Raw genomic sequence first — 23,038 nt, 5'->3', positions numbered from 1 at the left:
GTAGGTTAAACTGCAATAGATCAGGTACATTGCAAGTATGGAGAATACGTGTACAACACTAAATTAATTGCAATCAGCAAGGAGGCTATCTAGCACTTTGACTGAAACTATTCACCTTAGTCGAATTCAAATACAATACTGTTCAGGTAAGGATAGCGAGTAACGGGCTAACATTAGTTACGAGGTATCAACATTCCCAAAACATGGTGCCCGCAATATGCCGGAGGACAGAGTAGGAACAACAGAGTAGGAACAAAAGAGGAACTTAACCATTGTCCGTTGCCGAGGCAACATACAAAAACATTCCAAAATGGGGATTGTAAGCAGCAGCGCGAACGCAAGAGACGCCGGAGGGCTTGCACTCGAGGTAAGAGATCAGAACCTTAGCCCATATGCGTAAAGCAGACAGATGTTTAAGAAGTTAGGGAGCATATTGTAAGCAGCAACTTGAACGCGAGAGACGCCGGAGGGTGTGTACTCGATGTAAAATATCAGAACAATTAGCCGCATACGCGTTAATGCAGACAGAGTATTTTGAAGTGAGTGAGCCTTTTGGAGCGCATAAGATGTACACTCCAAGTAGATTTCTTGAAGTAAATGTTAACACGGAACCGTTTTTTGTAACGCGAACGAAAACAACAGATGTTTGAAAGCAATAAATACAATGTGGGTATAACTGCAATGGCAACCTCACAGGATATTTAGAGTATTAATAAGAGTGACCTTACAATGGCACATGCGGAAACAATTTCTTTAATAGAATGAATGGTAATTTTGAAATAAGATATCAATCTTTGGTAATTGAGCAAGTGGCGATAAGAATTATCTTCTATATAGGGCAACTTGAATGAGACAATGTGTCAATTTTAAAGTAGGCTTAGTGCACACACCAAGTGCTCAATGGAAAAAGAGAACTCATGCGAATATTTAATAGTTAGTCATATTGACTATAATATTTCGAACAACTATAAGTGTTACCTTTGATATCTGTTCACAGGGATTTGACCCTTAAAAAAGGAACTTAAACTAACCAACAAGGACTTTAAATGCCTCAATGCTGTGAAGGTAATGTCAAACTAAACTAAATTTCAAGAAGACAAAACATACCAGAGTAATATGACACAGTTGCATTATTGTGTTTTCAGTGGTACCATTCTTGCTAACTTAACTTGCTGTTTTGTTTATGTCGCCTGCATTATTTGTGTTTAAACACCTATTAATCCTCCCCTATTCCAAACCCCAATCTCGGTGAAAAATGTATTTGTTTAAAAACATTTTTTGTTTATGTTCATGTATTCATTTTTCTATGCAAGCTATACAATGTATATTTCAAATACTATAATTTTGTGTAGTATAAACAGCCCTGATTTGAGAAAGGCTTTCAGAGGCCGAAACACTTGTCATCACCAGGGGCGCTAAAATTAAAATTTATGGCACCAAAAAATATGGCGCATTCCTTGATTTCTGAGTGTGTTTAAATACTATATCACTGTAACTGGGTCGACATTATTTTGTCTGTCTTCTCAGAAATGTTTTGCTATGGTTATGTGTTGATTATCTGTCTAGAAGTAAATCCGTATTGATGAATTATGTGTCTGTTATATGTTCTCTTGGCCAAATTAAGTTTCTATGAGTCTATGGGGGTAACTCACTTGTGTAACCACAGATTTGCACACCAGTGTAGTGAGGAGCCACATGCACCCCCCTGCAGGCAGCCCACACCATAGGGGTCCACCCTACACCCCTGACCATGCTCCACAGGTAGCCCACACCACAGGGGACACCCCTACAGCCTCTGACCATGTGCCGCAGGCTGCCCATCACCCCTGTGCATGCCCCACAGGCAGACCATCCACCCTCCCCACGCAGCCCACACCACAGGGGGGACTTTTTCCACACAATTTGCCTGCCGCGAGCGTGGTATGCGTATTCCAAAGGGTGCGTGGGGAATTTTACACATGAATGGGCTGGCACAAGCGGGGTATGTGTATTCCGAGGGGTGTGCAGGGAGTTTTACACGCGATTGGCCTGGCGCGAATGGGGTACGCATATTCCGAGGGGTGCACAGGGAGTTGTACACGCAATTGGGCTGGCGCGAGCAGGGTATGCGTATTCCAAGGGGTGCGCATGGGAGTTTTAAATGTGATTGGCCTGTCGAGAGCGGGGTATGCGTATTCTGAGGGTGCGCAGGGAGTTTTACACGCGATTGGCCTGGCGCGAGCGGGGTATGCATATTTCAGGGTGCGCGGGGAGTTTTACACACGATTGACCTGGCGCGAGCAGGGTATATGTATTCCGAGTGGTGCACAGGGATCTTTACATGTGATTGGCCTGGCGTGAGCGGGGTACACCTTTTCCAAGGGGAGCATGGGGAGTTTTACACACAATTGCGTTGCCGCGTGAGGGCTGAGTGGCATTTTAGCACAATTTCGTTGTTGGGGGTCTGTATGCTGGTCCACTGGCCTTTGTGCCATGCAGGGGATTTGTGCGTCTGTTTTTGGCACATGGAGCAGGGTTGGGGACGTAACTGGCGCTGCACCACGCTGTGCCACAGCTGGTTATGGATGTTTAAATCCATAAATACGCGGTGCGTAAAAAGGGTTTTGGCGCAGGCGGCTGGGGCAGCCTGCGCATGCTCCGTCTGTGAGCCAGCCGCTGTGCCACTTGGCCTGGGGAGGGGGGACGGCACACCCGGGAGGGCCCAAACTGCCAATTTGCGTGGAATGCTCACTCGCGTACCCTGGAATACGTGTACCCCACACGCGCTAGCGAAATCGCGTGTAAACCACACTCATGTCTCCCGGAATACATGTACCCCGCTCGCGCCAGCGGAATCGTGTGTAAAGCTCACTCGTATACCCCAGAATACATGTACCCCGCTCGCGCCAGCGAAATCGCATGTGAAGCACACTTGCGTACCCCGGAATACACTTACCCCGCACACGCCAGTGACATCACGTGTAAAGCTCACTTGCGTACCCCGGAATACACGTACCCCGCACACGCCAGTGAAATCACGTGTAAAGCTCACTCGCGTACCCCCAGATTTGCGCACCAGTGTAGTGAGGAGCCACATGCACCCCCGTGCAGGCAGCCCTACAACCCGTGACCATGCTCTGCAGGTAGCCCACACCACCGGTGACACCCCTACATCCCCTGACCAATGCACCGCAGGCTGCCCATCACCCCTGTGCATGCCCCGCAGGCAGACCATCCACCCTCCCCATGCCCCGCAGGCAGCCCACCCCACAGGGGGGACTTTTTCCACACAATTTGCCTGGCGCGAGCATGGTACGCGTATTCCGAGGGGTGCGTGGGGAATGTTACACATGATTGGGCTGGCACAAGCGGGGTATGTGTATTCCGAGGGGTGTGCAGGGAGTTTTACACGTTATTGGCCTGGCGCGAACGGGGTACGCATATTCCGAGGGGTGCACGGGGAGTTGTACACGCGATTGGGCTGGCGCGAGCAGCGTATGCGTATTCCAAGGGGTGCGCAGGGAGTTTTACATGTGATTGGCCTGGCGCAAGCGGGGTATGCGTATTACAAGGGGTGCGCAGGGAGTTTTACATGTGATTGGCCTGGCGTGAGCAGGGTATGCGTATTCTGAGGGTGTGCAGGGAGTTTTACACGCGATTGGCCTGGCGCGAGCGGGGTATGCATATTTCGAGGGTGCGCGGGGAGTTTTACACATGATTGACCTGGCGCGAGCAGGGTATATGTATTCCGAGAGGTGCACGGGGAGCTTTACATATGATTGGCCTGGCGCGAGCGGGGTACACCTCTTCCAAGGGGTGCGTGGGGAGTTTCACACAATTGCGTTGTCGCGTGAGGGCTGAGTGGCATTTTAGCCCGATTTCGTTGTTGGGGGTCTGTATGCTGGTCCACTGGCCTTTGTGCCATGCAGGGGATTTGTGCCGCTGTTTCTGGCACACAGAGCGGGGTTGGGGGCGTAACTGGCGTTGCTGCAGGATCGCTGCACCATGATGTGGTACAGCTGGTTATGGATGTTTAAATCCATGAATATGCGGTGCGTAAAAGGGGTTTTGTCACAAGTTTCCCCTTTTCTCACCTGTTTTCTCTGTTTTGCGGAGTCCTTTGTCGGGGTTTTCTTTCGAGCAGTTCGGGTCTTGTACAAGCCCGCTCGGCCGTCTTCGGATTCCAGGATTCGTTCAGCTTCTTAGTCCAGGATCTAGGAAACTCCAGGAAGCTTGGAATGGAGGCAGCACACGGAGGTGGTCTGCACGGAAGGCGGAAGAGACAGGGTTAAGGAAGGTAGTAGGAAAGGAGAAGGAGGAAGGTCCGGGAACCAGGAAGCAACACAGTTCAGGAGAACGAACTACGGAGCACGTCAGGCCACAGCTATCGGTAGCGTTGAGAAGTGTGGAACCGCAGGGGAGTGGCTAATTTATAGAACGTGCTGCATAGGACGTAAAGGTCGATAGACCGCATTCCGTGTATACGGCCATGTTGGGTGTACTATAGCGAGTAACCCCTGACGTGCCAGGGACCAGGAAGACCAGAAGCGGTGTGATCGATGGATCATGACAGGTTTTGGTGCACGCGGCTGGGGCAAGCCTGCGCATGCTCCGTCTGTGCGTCAGCCGCTGTGCCACTTCTGTGCTTGATTCCCCATGCTCGCAGGCAGGAATCACCACAGGGGACATCCCAACAACCCCTGACCATGCTCCGCAGGCAGCCCATATGGCACCATGCCCTTGCGAGCCCCAACACATGTTCCCCCCCCACCAGTGATGGGCACCTGACAGTAGGCCCCGACTCATGTCCCCCACCCCACCCCCATTGACGGCAACCTGCCAGCAGGCCCCGACTACATGTCCCCCACTCCCATTGACAGCAACCTGCCAGCAGGCCCCGACTCATATCCCCCCACCCCACCCCTATTGACGGCAACCTGCCAGCAGGCCCGACTCATGTCTGCCCACCCAAAGTGCTGTCAGAATAGAGGCCCATGTCAGAAATGCCAACCCAAATCCCACCCCACGCCACAGCACCCCACACAATCATATATTGTACCACTCCCCACTACAAGTACCATGCCTTGACATTCAAACAAGCACACACATGCACCCAAAGACATGTCCAACAGAGTCACACAGTGGTGACACATGACAGAGGCAATGGACAGTGACACATGCACAAAACTAATGAGAGTAGACCACACCAATAATGAAGATTTGTGAAATGTATTAAAAAGAAAACAAAATGACAAAATCAAAACCACACATGCAAATGAAGAAAAAGTGGTCCATCGCCAAATTCCATAGAGATAAATTCAAAATTGAAAACCTTAAAAAACCATTACTCCATGGGATGACGTAAAAAAGAAAGTATGTACGTGTCCGGAACTATACACAATGTAAGTCACAAGGGTCCATGATCCCAAAAATAAAGGAAACCTATCAAAAATACTATCAAAAACAGAACTATATACAAAAAGGAGGAGCAAAGTCTGTGGACTCCATATCATAAATTAAAAGAAAGGAAAACTATGCCTAAATAACTATGTACAAAACCGGCGGGCTATTCCGACGGCTCACTTACTGATGTTCCAGGCCAAGGCATCATTGAACTTCATGTCGATGTTCTGGAGACGGGCCTGTTCCCTGGCCTCGAAGTCTCACAGGGATGCAGCCATAGCATCCGTCAACTTCTTGCGAGTTGCCTCGAGGCACTCAGCCCGCCTCAAAGCCCGGTCCATGTCATGGAGTTCTCTGCCATGGTCCTCTCCGCCCGCCATCTGTCTGCTGGCGCAACCGCTGCCACACGGAAGACACTCCCAGTCCTGGGTCCTCCTGCCCCTCGGCCGATGCCTGCCCCCGGGGTGGTGATGGCCCGAGCCATGATGCCTCCCACGCTGAGCCTGCTGCTGCCTTGAATGCAACTGCCTCTGGCACCACAACGGCATCCAGGCTGATGGAATCCCCCGGCACCATTGTGCACATGTCCTGCTTGTTTATTCCTGCACGTCCTCCATTTGCTGGGGTCCAGTTGATGGGGTGGCCACCCCTGCTGGACCTCCGACTCCCGACTGTGGCAGGGATGTGTCCTCTACCAGCCTGCCGCTGGCTCAGATGCAGCTCCGCAGGGGGCCCAGGTGATACTTGGGCGGGAGGACGGCATGGAGGGCGACTGGCGCATAGGGGATTCAGTTGAGGAGGGGGTCGCAAGAGGCGCAACAGGCATCAGCATCTATACACACGTAACTGCATGAACAACCAAAGGTTGGCATGATGTCACAAGTAACATGGGGAGTGCCGATCACATGCACACATGCCACCAAACAGACATGCATCTGTACATCTCCACCACCTGTCACAGTGCAATCATCGGCAACTAAGTCACATCTGCCAATCAGGTACCCACATGTCTGGGTCACATGCATCCATGGCGTCTCACCATCACACACATGTCAAACACACACACACGCACATGTACACCATGCACGTACATGAAGGTGGGACCAGCATCTATGTGTCACACCCCAACCATGGCATAGAACATGCGCAGAAATGCAAACATGCGTGCATCCCCCCATGCAGTTGGGCATCATGCATTGGAACACATATACCATTGATGTGCATCACACATGACTGGACTCACATGCAGCACGGGCATGTCCCTACCAGCTTCACGTGTAAAGAACACATTTCGGTACTTAGAAGACAGGTACACTGGCTCCCAGTCAACGAGAGGATCACATTCAAAGCCCTGTCTTTGACTCACAAATGCCTTCACGATCTTGCCCCCCCGCCCCCTACTTTTCATGCAGAATCACCAAACCCGCCTCCTTTAGACCTTCCAGATCCCCCTACTCTAAACTCTTAGCTGTTCCCAGAACCCGTTTAGTCCGGGCAGGTGGCTCCAGCTTCCCTGCCGTCTCCCCTCTACTATGGAACTCCCAACCGCCCCACATCAGAACCATTGAATCCCACTCAGCCTTTCGCAAAGCCATCAAAACTAACCTCTTTGTCTGACTGTTTTAACCTGGATTCTATGACAATTTGCACCTGCATGTATTCTGTGTTACTCTGTAAACACTTTTTCTGAACTGCATTGGAACAAGTACTACTGGGTGGCTTCCTTGTAACCCTTAATCAAGCCTTCTTAAGCTATCACATAGCGCCTCGATGCCTGTGGGCTGCTGTGCGCTCTACAAATTTAAATAAATAAATAAATAAATAAATACATGGGCCATGTCAGACATATGTCCAAGCTGCACACTCCTGCCACACCTTAACATGCACTGTGTGGAATGGGATAGACCAGACACTCACCGTTCGACTCCAGACGGGTCTGCCTCCAAGACCTGGTGGTGAAGCACTGGGTTGATGTGTTCCAGGACCCTCATCTGGTCGATGGCAAATTGGACCTGGCGCCCCCCTGCATCCACTGCACGCAAGAGGCGCTGGCCCTTCATGAGTGTCCTGGATCTGCAGTGCTCCCAGTGCTTCTGGATGTGTTTCAAGTCAGGGGTTGCCACCCCCTCCGTGTTGATGGCAACCACGATGTCCAACCAGGTCCTCATCCGTCTATCCTTGTCGGCGCACAATCGTCTGAAAAGGGCATCGTAACGGCCCAGGACTTGCTCCACCAGGATGCCAACTTCTGTGGCTGAGAAGCTGACAGCCCTCTGCCTCTCTGGCTGGGCGTTACCAGTGTTCTCAGATGGTGTTTGCCCTGACATGGCAACCCCCGAGGCAGGTGTGGGTGGGCAACTAGGTCCTGGGGCTGGGCTGTGGAACGATGGAACAGCAGTCGGGAGTCTTCTGTTCCAGCAGGGGTGGTTGCAGCAAAAGGACCCCTGCATATGGCTGATGAAGCTCTGGGGGGCAGGAAAATGGTCTTCTAGGCAGGAGCGTGGTCTTCCGTATGTTGTCGCATGGCCAGCTTGATGCAGAGTGAATCTGCATGTGAAAAAACAGCATGTCAGTGTGTAATTCGAGGAAAGGGCCTAAGTGCATAACTGGCGTTTCCCTCGGCACGGGTGCAGAGTGAATCCGCACGTGCAAAAACAGCACGTCCACGTGTGAATGCGTGTAATTCGAGGAAAGGGCCTAAGCGCGTAAGTGATGTGACGTGCACGCGCATTTCCCTTGGCACGGGTTAAAGGTGAGCACAGGCCAGCAGTTCGATGTATGTGCTTTTCATGGAGACCGACGTGTGTGTTGCTACTTCTTGTTGTTTCATACGCTATCACTTCACAGCGGATCGAGGACGTACCTCTTCTTTTGGCGGGGGTCTTGCCTACGCGTGTTTTTCTTTCCCACGCTAGTCAGACGGTCAAATACATGCTGTATTTCCCACTGTTTTCGAGGTCAAAGTAGCCTGTGTGTCCCACGCGTAAGTGTTTTTTGTGGCCCTGGATGCCACTGCGTACTGCCGGAGGTTAATTCCACAGACGTGGGCTACCGGGGGTTGTGTGCACGGTTTAATTGCAGATTTGGGATGCCTGAGCGCTGCGTGACCCGTAATTTTCTCACAGGGGCCACATACAGCCTTCCAGGGCCACAGGGGTGCTATTTACATCACAAACCCCACCCCCTTCACCCCAATTGCCCAGGACAATTGTCGTGTACACCTCCCATTGGCATTAGTACCTCCGTGCCATGGTTGGGAGGCCACAAAAGGTGAGGGGCGCCTCAGTTGGGCGTCCTGAACGTGGTGGGCATGGTCAGGGACGTGGCTGGGGTTACCAGGGAGTAGGGGAAGGCCAGGGTGGCCAGGGTGGCTGCAGAGGGGGAAGAGGCAGGGGTGCGCCACTTCGGCAGGATGTTCTGCCACGTGTTGGTACAGTCATGCCACCACCCCCTGTGGCTCCGGTAGATGCAGCTCTTGCATTTTACACTGGCGCCATGTGACCTGGCAGTCAGTTTCATCTATTTCAATGGGCCCAACGGTAGTGGTAGCTGCAGGGGCAGCTGTGGTGACGACCACCCAGTCTCAGGGTCGGCCAGCGCATGATGCATTGGCACCTGAGGACGCCCAGGCTGAATTCCAGGTCATCAGGAGGCACAAGCAATGTGTGCGCAGGGATGCTCTGACCGAAGAACATGTCCCTGGGGCAGTGTTGTCATCTGCTGCCCCGAGCAGCTGGGTGTTGGCAACTGCATGGGCAGATGCAGCCAACATCACCCCAGCTGTGAGTCTGCCAGCCAGGACAGTCTCAGTCACAGAACTTGGCACAGTGACTGTTGGTGCTGGGTCCGTCAAGAGCACCCAGCAGCCACTGACGCAAGTCAGGGCTTCCATCCTAGTTACACCTGCCACTCCCTTGGTCCAGTCCACCAGCGCCACTGCCCCTACTGATCAGGGCGGCATTTGCCAGTCAGGGTCTGTACCACTGCCCAAGAGGACGAAGGTTGCACCTGCACAAGAGGCTGGGACCCCAGGCATAGCTCCGGCCTCCGGCACGTTGAGGAAGAAGTCTTTCAGCAAGCAGGAACTAGACTTCCTTGTGGGCTACATGTCGGAACACAAACGCAATATGCTAGTGGGCCCAAATTGCCGTACTACGCCTGCCCAGCGTTGGGAACACTGGAAGCATGTTGCGGATGGTGTTAGGGCATTCAGATATGAGGTGCGCACAGCTCAGGACTGCAAAAAGCATTGGGATGACCTCCGATGCTGTGCTAAGCAAAAGCATGCCTCCAATTATGCCATGACTCAGGTGACTGGCAGTGGGCCACCACCTGAGGATGAAGAACTCGCTCCGCACAAGGTGATCGCTGCAGAGTTCATCCTGGCAAAATTGAACGAAGGATTGGGAGAGATGCAGGATTATGATGCCCCGTCCGGGTGGTTTGCTTGTGTGATGTGTTGTGCTTGACTGCCACGACATGCTATGTCTACATGGTTCTCATGTGCGAGTCATGCAATGCTTCACTAATGTGTGCCTGTTATGCATGCTGGACATGTGAAGTAGACGGGGACTGTCCTCATCACCACACATGCACCCTACTCACATGCTAGTCACCCGGCTGCCCCTCGGGTCCATGCTCCAACTCACTGACCTGTCGGCATGTAGCCTGTGGTGTCTTTACATGAAGCCCTCAGACTATGTCATCGCATTACTGACGTGCATGTGTGTTCAGCCTGCATGCGGGTACTCCACGCGGGCATGTTTCCTTGCCCCTCTGCCCCCTGCACCTCAATTTCACCATGGCACTGTTGGGTAACATGTTTGACTACTGCGATGGCCTGTTCCATGCTCCTGCGTACATGCACACTTCTCCCTGCTAACCTGCCAGACACATACTGTGGGGTGCATCATTTGTCCTTGATGCAGGGTGTCTCACTCGGACTCTGCAGGTGGCAGATGCTCGCTGGGGACATGAGTGCCCATTCATTCTCCATGTGCATTCCATGCATGTCCCTATGTGTCCTTGGCAGGATGATCATTGTAGTACGTGACCGGGATTACATACGTATCATGGCATTTGGTCATCCATTCCATGCTCACTCTGGCTCAGTCCTGCCTCACACACATGTTTAGGGTGTAATTGTCTGTGTGGGGCACAGTCCCCACCCTGTTACAGGTCCCCTGAATCTGTTCAACTGGTGTAGTGCCTTCTGCATGAATGGGTGTACTACTGCAGGTTCATCATGTGTCCTGCTTACTGTCCCATTGTCATCTGCTGTGGTGTCAGTTGACTGATATGATGCAATTGACGCTAGCCAACACTGTCTGCCAATACACAGTTCTCTGGTCAACCTTTCATTGCCATGCAATGCCTCCCTGCATTTTCACTAAGGAGGGGTGGGAGGGTTAACTGTAGCCATGCAACCCAGTGCATGCACATTGCACATGATGGCTGAACTTGCCCTTACACTGCTGTCATGTTTAGTGATTGACATCAAAACCTACTTGTTGATGTAGATTGTTGGTAATGTACACATGTTCTGCACTGTACCCACCCACTTCTTAGCCATGTTACAATGTCCTACATGCCTACCCACTGCTGCAATGTCAAAGTGACCTGGCATGTATGTTCAGAATTTCATCCCTTCACTGTTATGAAACGCACTAGCACAGGTGCATCCTGTGACACATATACACTGTATTGGAACACCCTAGCGGGTGTATAGTAAAGTTGATAGGTCAATCTGCGGGCTATACTAACTGGTATAGGCTGCAGATTGATTATAGCCTGCCAATAGGGTTGTAATTACTGTGGAGCTGCCTACACGTTTGTATGTGTACACTTTCAGATACATCAAAGCAAGCAGCGTTGAAGCTGCTTGCTTTGCTGTATAGGATGCTGTTCATATACACCAAATGGGTGTATATGAACACGGGTGTTTATAAACACTTTCACATATACATATACAAGCAGATTCAACATTGTGTAGTGCAACATTGCAGCTACTTACTTAAGTGTGTGTGGAAGTGTTGATTTACAGATGTGTTCTCAGCTGCATTTTTGTTGAATATCTAATATGTCGATATTTTACGTAAATGCTGCTGAGATTTCAGCATTGCGCCTGTTATGTTCAACAGGCAAAATGTTGAAGGTGCACTGTCGTGCAGTACGTGTACACCCAGGGCCACTTAGCAAATATGGTGGAGCCTTGGCGTGGTGATTTGACACACTGAATAATGTTTTTTGGCACATTCAATGCAAAAAGTGCTGAATCAGGCCCTGTAGGGTGTTCTGGAGGCTTCATGGACCGGCAGCTCGAACCAAACTGGGCGTTATGGTCCCTCATACCTCGTTGTAGGCCCTTGCTTTGCTCGGGACATTCACTTTGTCTTCAGGGCCCATGACGCCCGGTACGGGCCAAGCTGCAAATGGATATAGCTATGTTGGTGATGATGATTTAGTGATGCATGTGTACATGCATATTACGTGTGTCATGGTGTTTTTTTATTCACTTGCAGCTGTGGCCATTTGGCTGTTCAAACATGTTTATGCTACATGCCATCTCTTTGTTGCCATCTGTCATTTCTGTCTGTGATATGTGCCTGCCAGAGGTGGTGTGTGATGGAGGTGATATACTCCATTCAGTACATGTGTAGGCTTCTCAATTTACACACATCCATTTCTGCTTTCGGGATTCCATTGCATATCGATGCCACTGGATGCATGCCGGAATTTGAGTTGTGTCTTGAATGTCTGCTTCATGTGTTGGCTGTCGATGTGATGTCTATGTGTGTGTGCGTTATGTGCTGCTGACATGTGTACTGTGTTTGTTTTGTTCACGTTGCAGGTGATGACACAATGGAGCCAGAGGATGTTGATGCCATTCCAGACACAGGGTTGCTTTTACATCAGCAACCTGGCACAAGTGGGGGTCATGGGGTGGTAGACCACGAGAACACATGTGTGCTCCATACCATCGTGTCCAGGGCTGGCAATCAGTCAAGCTCCGATTATCACTCTGAGCACAATGTTGAGTTGGATGCACATCATGACCATTCGTCGCTGGTGAGTGATCCTCATGTGGATGATCTTCTGTCCGCGACACCTGCACTGAGGGGCCAGGCAGTGTTGGAATGTCCGCCTGTGGTGGTCCTGGACGCACGGTCACACTCCACACAAGTTGCTGATGTGCCTGGGGCATCATGTCAAAGGAGGGATGTAGTCCTGCAGCCGTGGGTGGTGACAATCCAACAAGGACCACGGCTCTGTGGGTCCCGCAGGTGTAATGTCCAGCAACGCGGTGGCCGTGTGCCACCAGGGTATACTGAGTGGGAGCAATCCATGTATGCCAGTTCACAGCAATAGGGGGCAGCTATTGATAAGATCGCTCAAGGCATGGAACGTGTGGCCCAATTCGTGTTCCCCCCTAATAGGCAGGTGGAGCTCTAGCAGCAGGCAGCACAGTCCTTGTGCCGCTCACTCAGGCTGGGCATGGCAGCCTCAAATAGGGCACACCGGGCTGAAATGGTGTCTCTGTGCAATGCGCTTCCTGCTCAGGCAGAGGCACACAGGGAGGCGCTGAGGGAAGGACACTGATCCCTCAGATCTACTCTGAGTGTGCTCAACATGACCCAGAGACAGCAGTCAGAAGTGAGGTTGGAGCAGCTTGAGAACACCATCTCAGCTGAGCTATGTGCATGCCGTGAGGTGCTCCAGATATCATGTGAGGCCATGCAGGCAGAACTCTGTGTTACATATGCTACCTTGCAAGAGGAAGCACGCGTATCACGTGAGGTGCTGCATGCTGACCTACGTGCCATTGCCACACAGGACCAGGTTTACCAGACCCGCATGCTTGCTGCCGTAGAGGGGCAAGCTGCGGATAGGCATGGTCAGGCAACTGTGCCACGTCCACCTTCTGATTTCCATCCAGAGGGTGAGTAAGACGACAAATTATCTTCTACACAGGTCGGGCTGTGCAGGCTTTGAGCCCATGGAGATTTTTTTATGTCAACAACATTGCATGTGGGTGTTGAGGTGCACCCTGTACCTCCCCCTTCCTGGGTGCACCCCCCTCTCGGGTCGTATGTGGCCATTTTTTATTTTTTTAATAATATTGTTTGTCTATTGTGCATTCATGTGACTGTGTGGTGGTTTGTGGCTTTTGAAAGCATCCACTATGTGTTCCAGCTGGGCCCACACAAGCTTGTCTAGTGTATGTTTTTGTGACTTGGGGTTCAGACACATATGCCACTCCTGCTTCCCCTTTCCATGGGCTTGCAAGAATGGTTCGTTGTGACAGCAAATTACAAAAGGGCATTGGACTTTCGTCATATCTGTGACCAGTCGATGTACTACTTGTGTATGCACCTAGTGGGGATTATGGATGTTTTCTCCACCGCATGTCTGCAATCAATTTTGGTGAGTACATTTTTGAACTGTGCATTTTTAAAAATTGATTGTGATGTTTTTTCATTTCTTGCCTGTATACGTGCTTGATGCTCTTCATGCTGTAGATGTTAGCCTGCACCCTTTAGCTGTCAAAGCCACACTGATTGTGGGAGGGGCCGGGTGGTGACAATGTCAAGTTGGTACATGTTAGATTCAGCCCCTGGGAATTGTGGCAAAGGTGGAAGCATTTGGAATGTGACTCAAGAACCACAACTCACGGACCAGTCCTCACCTCAGATGTCCGCCTAGACTACTTCTACGCTCTGTTCCGTTTGGAGGGCACATTGTATGTGTCTTCCCTCTTGGACTTTGCTGCAGCATGACGGCGCAGTTTTCCTACTGGACTATAGCTCTTTTACTCGTTTTTCACACTCTGGTGCCTTTGTTCCCTGTTTTTCTTCCTGCTACTGTCCTTGTTGCACATCTGTCCACCCATCCCTCAGGCAGCTATTTCCACGTACTTGTATGCTGCCTCGGTTTGCCTCGGTACACTTCTGCTCCACAGCATCTCTCTCGCTCGCTCTCTCTCTCGCTCCTCCTATCTATCATCTATTCCCTCCATACCTTTATGTTGACTTTGGCCTTTTATCAAAGCTTTTCAACTGTTCTGCCTCTTAACTTGCTGTCAGCTGTTTCCGGCAATCTCGCATTCACTCTGCCTTTCCAGACTTGTGCTGTCTCTGCCTTTTTCCGTTCACGCTATCAAGGATTGATTGGGTTTCAGCTCAACCATCCAGTTGTGCCAGCCTCCTTGTTAATTTTCTACTCTAGTTTCAGCTCTACCCATCAGTTGTGGCATCCTCATTGATTATTGTCTACTCAAATCCCTACCCATCCTGTTGAACCATTCTACAACTGTGCAACCTTGAAAGTTATTCTATCATTCAGCTGGGACATGTACTTGCCCATGACTTCAAGTCATCTACTGGAGACTCTTCCAGGGTTTTTTGGAGAATAGAGGATTTTTACCTGTTTTGGGGGTTTGGCTCTTTGGAGTTCTCTGCAATTTGGTATTTTTACCCGTCAAGGTGGCCTCTGAGGGGGCTAGACCCTATTTACACGAAAGGACGAACAAGAAAAACAAAGGGGAAGGGGGATCCTGAAGCCATGTAGACTAGAAGGAAGAAGCTGACGGACCCGAGAGACAGTTCTTCTGAAGGTCCAGGTGATGAGGAAATGAGGGAGGGGATTTTGTTGTCGGACAGTACACTTGGGCTACCGTGATTGGTCACTGTCTGACATTGTCAATGTGGGGTACTATGTACATGATGTGTTCTGCTGGTCAATGGATGTTCCTGTGTTGGGTTTACTTTTCAGGTGTCAGGGGATTGGTGTGGTTTGACACACTGGGGTGTCCACATGGCCAATGTTCACATGTGATGTGTACAGGACACTGAGGGTCACTTCATTTCACATGCATGTATTGAGTGCATGTCCCTACTGACACACACACCTACACAATGCACCACCACACATACAATCCCCATCCATGCCCACACATGCACACGGATTGCCTTCTCTGGCATGCTATGTCCCTGCAGTGCATGATCACTTACAATTGTTCGGATTGTGTACATGCATCACTGGGTAATTTTAGTTGCTTGTCCTTTTTTATATGATGCTCAATGTGTATCCCCAACACAATGGCTGCTCACTGTGCTGTGTGCTGAGCGGTGTGTTGCAGGGGACACACACAGCAAACGGTTTTGGGATTTGTGGATATCTATTGGCCAATGTGCACGCCAACAGGCATTCTGCCTTTTGTTGATGGTACCGCTGGTGGCATGCATTTGTGTATGACTTTGTATGTGTGGGAGGTTGTGGTCAGTCATTTCATCTGATTCCATGTCAGGTCTGATTGTGTCAGGCCTGTTTCCATTTATCACGTGGCACTTTGTGACTAATTGTCATGTGTTTTTCATTTGGTTTGCTCTTTTGCTGTTGAATGCCATATCATGGTGTGGCCGACGAGGGCAATGGGGGTTGGGAGGTTTTGGGTGACATACCAGTGATTTTAATGGCCTATTTTGCAAGGGGGTGGTGTGATATGCACCTTGCATTTGTTCCTTTTGGTAACACTGGATTGGTTATGTTTAAGTAGCTAGGGATGCACACAATGTGGCACTCCCTTGGAAACATGCCTTGGTAAGGTTGTGACAGTTGACTGTCTCTTTGTCATCATTGATTGTCATCTGGTATGTGCCAGGTCTGTGTGCATTCCGCATGGGTGGGAGTTTAGGTAAAAAATGTGGCCACAAGCTGGGTCCAGGTTGCCTTGCCACATGCCCTTTCCCCTCCCATGAGCAGCGTGTGGTTAGGGATGTGGGGGCACCACCATGTCCACCGGTACATACCCCCGTGTTGCAACATTGTGCAGGACACATGCTGCCACAATGATCATGCACACTACTAGGGGGTGCATATAGTTGCTGCCTGTCAGAGCGGACAAGGGAGCGCAAGTGTGACTTCAGCACTCTGAATGTGCGCTCCACTATGCCCCTGGTTGCAATATGGGCAGCGTTGTATCTTACCTGGGGTGGTGTGGTGGGGTTCTGTATTGGCGTCATCATTTGGGTGCTCAGAGGGTAGGCACTTTCCCCTGGGGAGGTGAGGATGGTTCTCATTAGTTGGGTTTGTGCATTTATCTATGTGTGACATGCATGCATGTGCACAGACATTTGTACTCACCAATGAGCCATGTGTCACCATGCTTCCCAGCTTCCAGGTCCCGGCTCAGGGTGGACATTCTCTATATGAAACTGTCATGGGTAGACCCAGGATAGTTTGCATCGACAGAGGTGATGATTCCCTTGGCATCACATATAACCTGCACGTTCATCGAATGCCAGTGCTTGCGGTTGCGATAGATGTTCCCTTTGGCCCTAGATGGACGTAGGGCCACATGGGTGTAATCTATGGCACCAAGCACTTTGGCGAAGTGTGCCAACCTGTAAACGTCCAGGACCATGGCCTGCCTTTCTGCAAGTGTTCTGGGCATGTATATGTGCCTGCGGACGGAGGGGCACGCAGTCATATTTGCCAACACCTGATGTAGGCAGCGTGACGGCGTGGGCTGTGAGACACACCCAACTATGGCAGTTGTCCACTGAAATGACCCAGTGGCCAAATAATTGCAAGACATTGAGCACCTTTTCCAAGGGGCTCAGTGCTTGGGAGCACAGGGTGGGTGATGTGAGGTCATCTTCCCACTCCCTGACCAGGTATAGGATGATATGAGGTGGAAACCTATGCCTGCCATAGACCTGGTCATCAGGCATCCTAAAAAGGCTGGTCCTGGGCAAAAACATGCGGGGCCTGGATATTTTACTCCTCCTGCGGTGTCCCACGATCACTGCTGCGAGAAATGGGACATTCATCATAGCTGTATATGCGTGTTTGTTGTTTGCGCACCTTTATATTGCGCAGGACCGCTTCCACCTGCCTTCGTGTGGCGGACATGTTTACGCCTGTGCGTGTCTTTTGGTGCGCGCAGGTTTCCCCCATTTGATTCCATGAATACATGTTGTTCGCGCACGTGTGGGCGTTCCATGTATTTTCCAGCAGTACTTCCCCAGTTACGCCCTAATTTTCATGTGTTGTTCCCCATTCCGCGTGTTCCGCCCCCTTTTGGTGTGTGCGCTACACGTTGAGCGCTTTTGCTGTGCACATCGCGCATGACGTTCGGGATGTTGCAGTGACGTGTGCGCCCGTTTGCGGCCGTGTGCACCACACACAGCTTCAGCGCAGCTCCCTGGAAAAACATGTGCACAGACTTCAATTAATCGTTTGCGTGCGATTCGCACACGTGCGCTGGATTTTTCTTGCTTGCGCCACCGATTTCGGCGCACAATTATTCCATGAATCGGACCCAAAATCTTTGTCGCCTGAAATTGTTTGTGTATGGGTTAGCAAACTGCACAGTCTGCGGACCCCCTTGGTTTGGACTTTACCTAATTAGAGAGTTCATATCTCTGAGAGCATGGGCTAAGTGCTCAATCTCTGCCATTGGGCAAGCCTGGACGTATAAGATTGTATGAAACTAGAGCCTGCTTGGCACAGGAACACTTACTTATATAATGTGAAGCATTATTTCAAGAGTGTTCAAAATAAATATTCTACCAATCTAAAATAGTTTCTGTTCTGTGAGTATTTTTCATACTAAGTTGTCATTTTGTCTTTATGTGTGTGTCTCTGGGCTACACTTGTTTATGATCTGGGGCTTATCCGTTGTTCCAGGTGACCCCCTGTTGTTTTGATATTTTATTCCTCCAGGCCAAACAACATCTGTACTAAAAATGTAGCTGTGCTTCCAAATAACCTCAGGAGCAGTGCTGGCTCTAGGTATGAGCAAGCGGTGGAGTCACCTAAGCCCCACGCCACTGATAAGCTAGCTACCACCTATGTACTAACTAAATTCAAGAATGTTTTCTGGAGAAATGATTTCCTGGTGCAAGACCATTACCTCCCCCTTGCACGGCCTTGTAAAACTCCTGTATACCCCCTGTGAAGTCCTGGGGGCAATTTCTCCTCAATGTGAAAAGCAGAATCTGCCATTCAGGTACCACTGCAGCCTCGCAAATGCTTAACTTTTTAGCACTCTTTGCTCTGGAAGAGCTTTTAAATGGGTAGCTCTTTATTGGTGATTGTTCATCGGAGTAACACTTCTTTCCAAAAAGACCTTCATATGTTTGAAAATGTCAGTGATACCAAATGAGGTGGATATAGTTTTCTTATAAAACCCCAAGCAAACTGTTGTGTCTTGTGTTCCCTGCTTTGACCCTGCATGAATGCATGCCTGAGAGAATGCCTGATGGAATGTTATGTCTGTGGAATGTTGTGATCTGAGTGCCCCTGTAAGCTCCATGAATGTCAGTTGGAGTGAAGCAGCCTCTTAGAGAGTAGGCCTTTGGATGTCTCCTGTGTACCTTCCTACTTACCCTTGGATTTACCTGATGTATGTAACCTGTCACTGGAATTTAGTAAAGAAGTTCACTTCCCTCACCTGAGTATCATACCTTTCATTTCACCCTGCAACACAAACCTCTAGTTATCTACCCAGAACTGTCTCTTTTTACATATGCCATGTTTTTAAGCTCACTGTCCTCGTTTGCACATTAATCGTGCATTTTTACCCATGGTTGTTTTCGTCAATTTGTTTATATGCATGTATTTCTGGGTTAGGGGCTTAGGGGTGGGGGTGGCAGGTTTAGGTGGTGGAGGGGTATAAGTGCGGGAAGAAAAAAAATAGAACAAAACGACCACTGGGAATAATGCATGAGTAAAGTACAAACGAGGAAAGTGGCCTCCTTACAAACACGAACAACCCTTTGCATTATGTATGCAGCATGCCTGTATCATACTATGATAGCACCAGGTGACCTTATATTTAGTGTGCATATTTACATTTTGAAAGTACAATTACAGAAGCCAGTGGCCATTTTAGTCGCACTCCATATATAATAATAATAATAATAATAATAATAATAATAATAATAATAATAATAATAATAATAATAATAATGATAATAATCACAGAACATATATTAGCGTTCACAAAGTGTATTTGTCTATTGGTTTGCTTACTGCATCTTCATGTAATGTGACTTCACGTGATCACTTAAGCATCAAAGATGCATATTTTCTGCGATGTCACTGTAAAGTCAATACATATACACATTAGGGACCAGCGCATGTCTTTTGACGCACACGGCCTTGCAAATCCTAGATCCGGATCTGACAGAGAGAGTTCTTGAAAATACCAATCGGTCTGCTGGAAGTCCATGAGTAAAACTCACACTGGGTAACTGGGACAGTAATTGCAATATGTATTGAACTGTATGTGAAGTCTCTCCGGTTATACTGTTATTTTCTACCAAACGTCGCAACGTGTGGCTTTTGCGGTCAATCTGTGATGCATCTACCATTGTTTACATGGACATGTACACATATCATTTTTCAGAATGGCAGACCTGCGTGACCTGGCATACCTTTTCATTCGGCCAGGAGCTATGCTTGACTCAGACAAAGGAAGTATTGCCCTAAAGAGCTGGCTCTGAAGCTAGTATAAGAGAAGTACAATGAAGTCTCTTAGGCATTGAATGGCACTAATGCATCTCATATGACGCACTGCTGTGTGCTTACGGCTGTATCTAATGGCAGGATGGAAAGGTTTCACTGTTTCAACAACAGGCGGTTCTATGAATGGTGGGTTCTTTTGGATAAAAGGTTTCAGTTTATCTTTGTATACAAGTATGCAGCAGTCACTCGAGTATTCATCACTCTGCCTTCATAATGTCTTTTTTAAAACCATGTTTAGTGATGCTAGTCGTACCTAGCTCATCATATGTGATTTAGCGCTCTATCTCTCTCTCTCTCTCTCTCTCTCTCTCTACCACACAATGGGCCTAATCACAAGGTTGGCGCTATAAATCAGCCTGTACCGGCATGGCGATAATAACATGTCTGGCTTGGCACCGACTGCAAATAGCGGGAGATCAAGAGTGCGCGAGCACGCGCACCCCTGCATGCCAGTAACGGCCGTACCGGCATGCCGTTAATGACCCTCAAACCCCCAGATAGCGTCATCAACCAATACGCACAAAACGCCTCCGGCCTCGGCAACCCGTAAATAGCGCTACCATTATGAACATAGTGCTAATAACGGGTCCGTTAATCCCGGACCCGGAAATAACGTCATCACGCCGGAACGGGAAATGCCATGGGGGCCATCTTCAAAAACACAATCTATTGCCATCCTCCACCTACAGGACCTTCTACACCACAACTCCTAGGCCACCACGGACAACATGTAGAAGGACACCCGGAAAGTTACGGCCCGCCTGCGCAAACCACGTTTCACGGACAATGAGCTCAACATGTTTGCCGATACCCTAGTGTCAAATGCTGAAGTGGTGTTCTGCAATGACCTCAGGCATCCAGCCCAGCTAAAGAAGAAGGCCATCTGGGAAGAAGTTTCCCAGAAAGTAAGTGCAGTCGGCACCACCGCACGCACAGTGTGCGATTGTAGAAAACGGTGGGACGACCTCAGGCTGAGAGTCCGGCACATATTGTCAGCCAATCGGAGCCAGGGGCTGGCAACAGGAGGAGGACCACACTCACCACTGAAATTGGCCAGATGGGAGGAGACCTGCAGCTCCGTCAATCGAAGGAGTTGGTGGAGCAGAGTTTGACGTGCCAACATCGGCAGATGAAGGTGAGTGTCCCTACAAAAACACGATAACTAATCAAAATAATTGTCCCCCAAATGTGGCAGCAACGCCAGCCGATACATGGCCCATCATGCACACCTACACATATCCATATACACATGGCGGGTCCACCACTACACCTACACATATCCATATACACATGCCGGGTCCACCACTATCCCATCCCAATGCATGTTGCACCCAGACACGAATACACACCCGACACACATATTACGGGCACGTGTCACCCAGGACGACACTCCCAACACACATCAAGGCCCAACAGCAGCCAACATGGTGTACATGTGAACACGACTACGCTTTTAAAATGCACCCTCCAACATTGCATGCACACAGTCCCCTACAAAGCCAGGAATGCAACTGATCAGATGGCGCCACATGTCCAAAGACCAATGCATAATGCAAGTGCCACAATCACTGATGCCCTGCAACTCTCTGTCCCCCACAGGTACAGATGCAGTGGACCATCAACCTCAAGTGGACCAAGGATGGGCCAAGCGGGAAGTGGGTCAACAACCGGTGCCAATACAGCCACACAGACAACCACACAGGACGAGCAGACACCTGCCCCTGTACCCCTGGTCACACCATCATCAATGGCTGAGGACACAGCAGGCATGGAGAAAGGCACACAGTCTGCTGCAGCACAATTGGGGAGATGGCTGCATCGGCAGATCATAGTGTTGATGAGGGAGCTGAGCTGGACAATGAGGGTGATGCAGGACTTGTGCACTCAGAGCCTGTAGTGCACACACCAGGCCCGCAGGCCACCCCACAGGACGCACCTCAGCGGGACTCATCCGACCAGGGCAGCCATGGAGAGTGGTCTCCGGCCATGCAAAGCCCCATGATTCATGCTGTGCCACCACATCACCCACCAACCACAACCCACACTGCTATACGGGACCTTGAGGGACGTCTCTCTAGGATGGAGGCCCGGCAGGAGGTGATGCAAGGCTATGTGCAGCAGTACCTTGCTGAAGGGGAGACAACACGTTGTATCATCCAGGACAGCACTGCGGCCGTAATCCAGGCCATTAACTCAAGGATTGTTGAATCATGTTGTGCTAAATTCCTCACGAATACACCAGTTGTGTAGCAAACATCACATGAGTGGACATTGCTGATATTTTGTATGTCAATTTATTGCTTCATGGTGATTCGTGTACATGTGCCCACATACCCAGTGCCCACAGTTCACAAAACATGGCACCCTCTGCATCAAAGTACATCAGAATTATTGGTCTTTGACCATTTGGTGCACTGCGCGACCCTCACGTGTTTCGCGTCCTGGCCTATGTCCTACTTCTACTCCTTCATCTCCTTCTACTTCACCAGGTGGTAGCAGCTCCTCGTCAGGTGGCAGTGGTATGTTCCGCCGGATGCACATGTTATGCAGCATTGCACAGGCCGTGATGATCTTGCCCACCTTCTCAAGCCCGTATATGAGTGCCCCTCCTGACCTGCTGATGCAGCGAAACCGTGCCTTCAAAAGGCCAAACGGCTGCTCAATGACCACACGTGTACGTGTATGTGCACGATTGACTGACAGGGGTGAGTAGCCACGGCTTCAGAGGATATCCAGCATCACCTACATGGGAGCAGAAGGAGGTATGTGTGAGGATGAGGCTCAGTTGACAGGTGTGCTCAGCCTGTACATCATTCACATTCATATGCACAATCTCGTCTTTGGCAGCCACATCCACATGACTGTCGCCCTGTACAGTGCATGGCAATCCATAGAGGGAGCCTTGTGTGACATACATGACCTAGGGTCCTAGGCTTTTAAACCGGCAGGCCACCCAATGTATGTCTTGGCTAGGGGCATTGTGCATGCAAATGTGAGTGCTGTGTGTCGGCGGATGACTTAAGAAACTTCCATTCCCCCCAAATCCATCTGCCCCCATGCCCCAGAGGGCATGCCCCTTGCATATGCATGTACCGCCCCCAATCCATCTGCCCCCATGGCCCAG

At 50.0% G+C, this 23,038-nt stretch overlaps 1 long non-coding RNA gene across 1 annotated transcript in view; it reads left to right on the top strand.

The window, feature by feature from the left end:
- The first annotated feature begins 305 nt into the window (after nucleotides 1-305).
- LOC138452590 (uncharacterized) overlaps nucleotides 306-23,038 on the top strand; it is a 349,488-nt gene continuing 326,755 nt past the window's right edge. The window contains exons 1-2 of the long non-coding RNA XR_011260241.1: nucleotides 306-367; nucleotides 998-1,065. This is a non-coding gene — a long non-coding RNA (uncharacterized lncRNA). The remainder of the gene's footprint in view (nucleotides 368-997; nucleotides 1,066-23,038) is intronic.

Source organism: Ambystoma mexicanum, chromosome 4p (genome assembly GCF_040938575.1).
Source record: "Ambystoma mexicanum isolate Mex_15411 chromosome 4p, UKY_AmexF1_1, whole genome shotgun sequence".
In the NCBI taxonomy this organism is placed as follows: Eukaryota; Metazoa; Chordata; class Amphibia; order Caudata; family Ambystomatidae; genus Ambystoma; species Ambystoma mexicanum.
The sequence above is the reverse complement of the archived record's forward strand: the minus strand, read 5'-3'. Positions and strand labels throughout refer to the sequence as shown.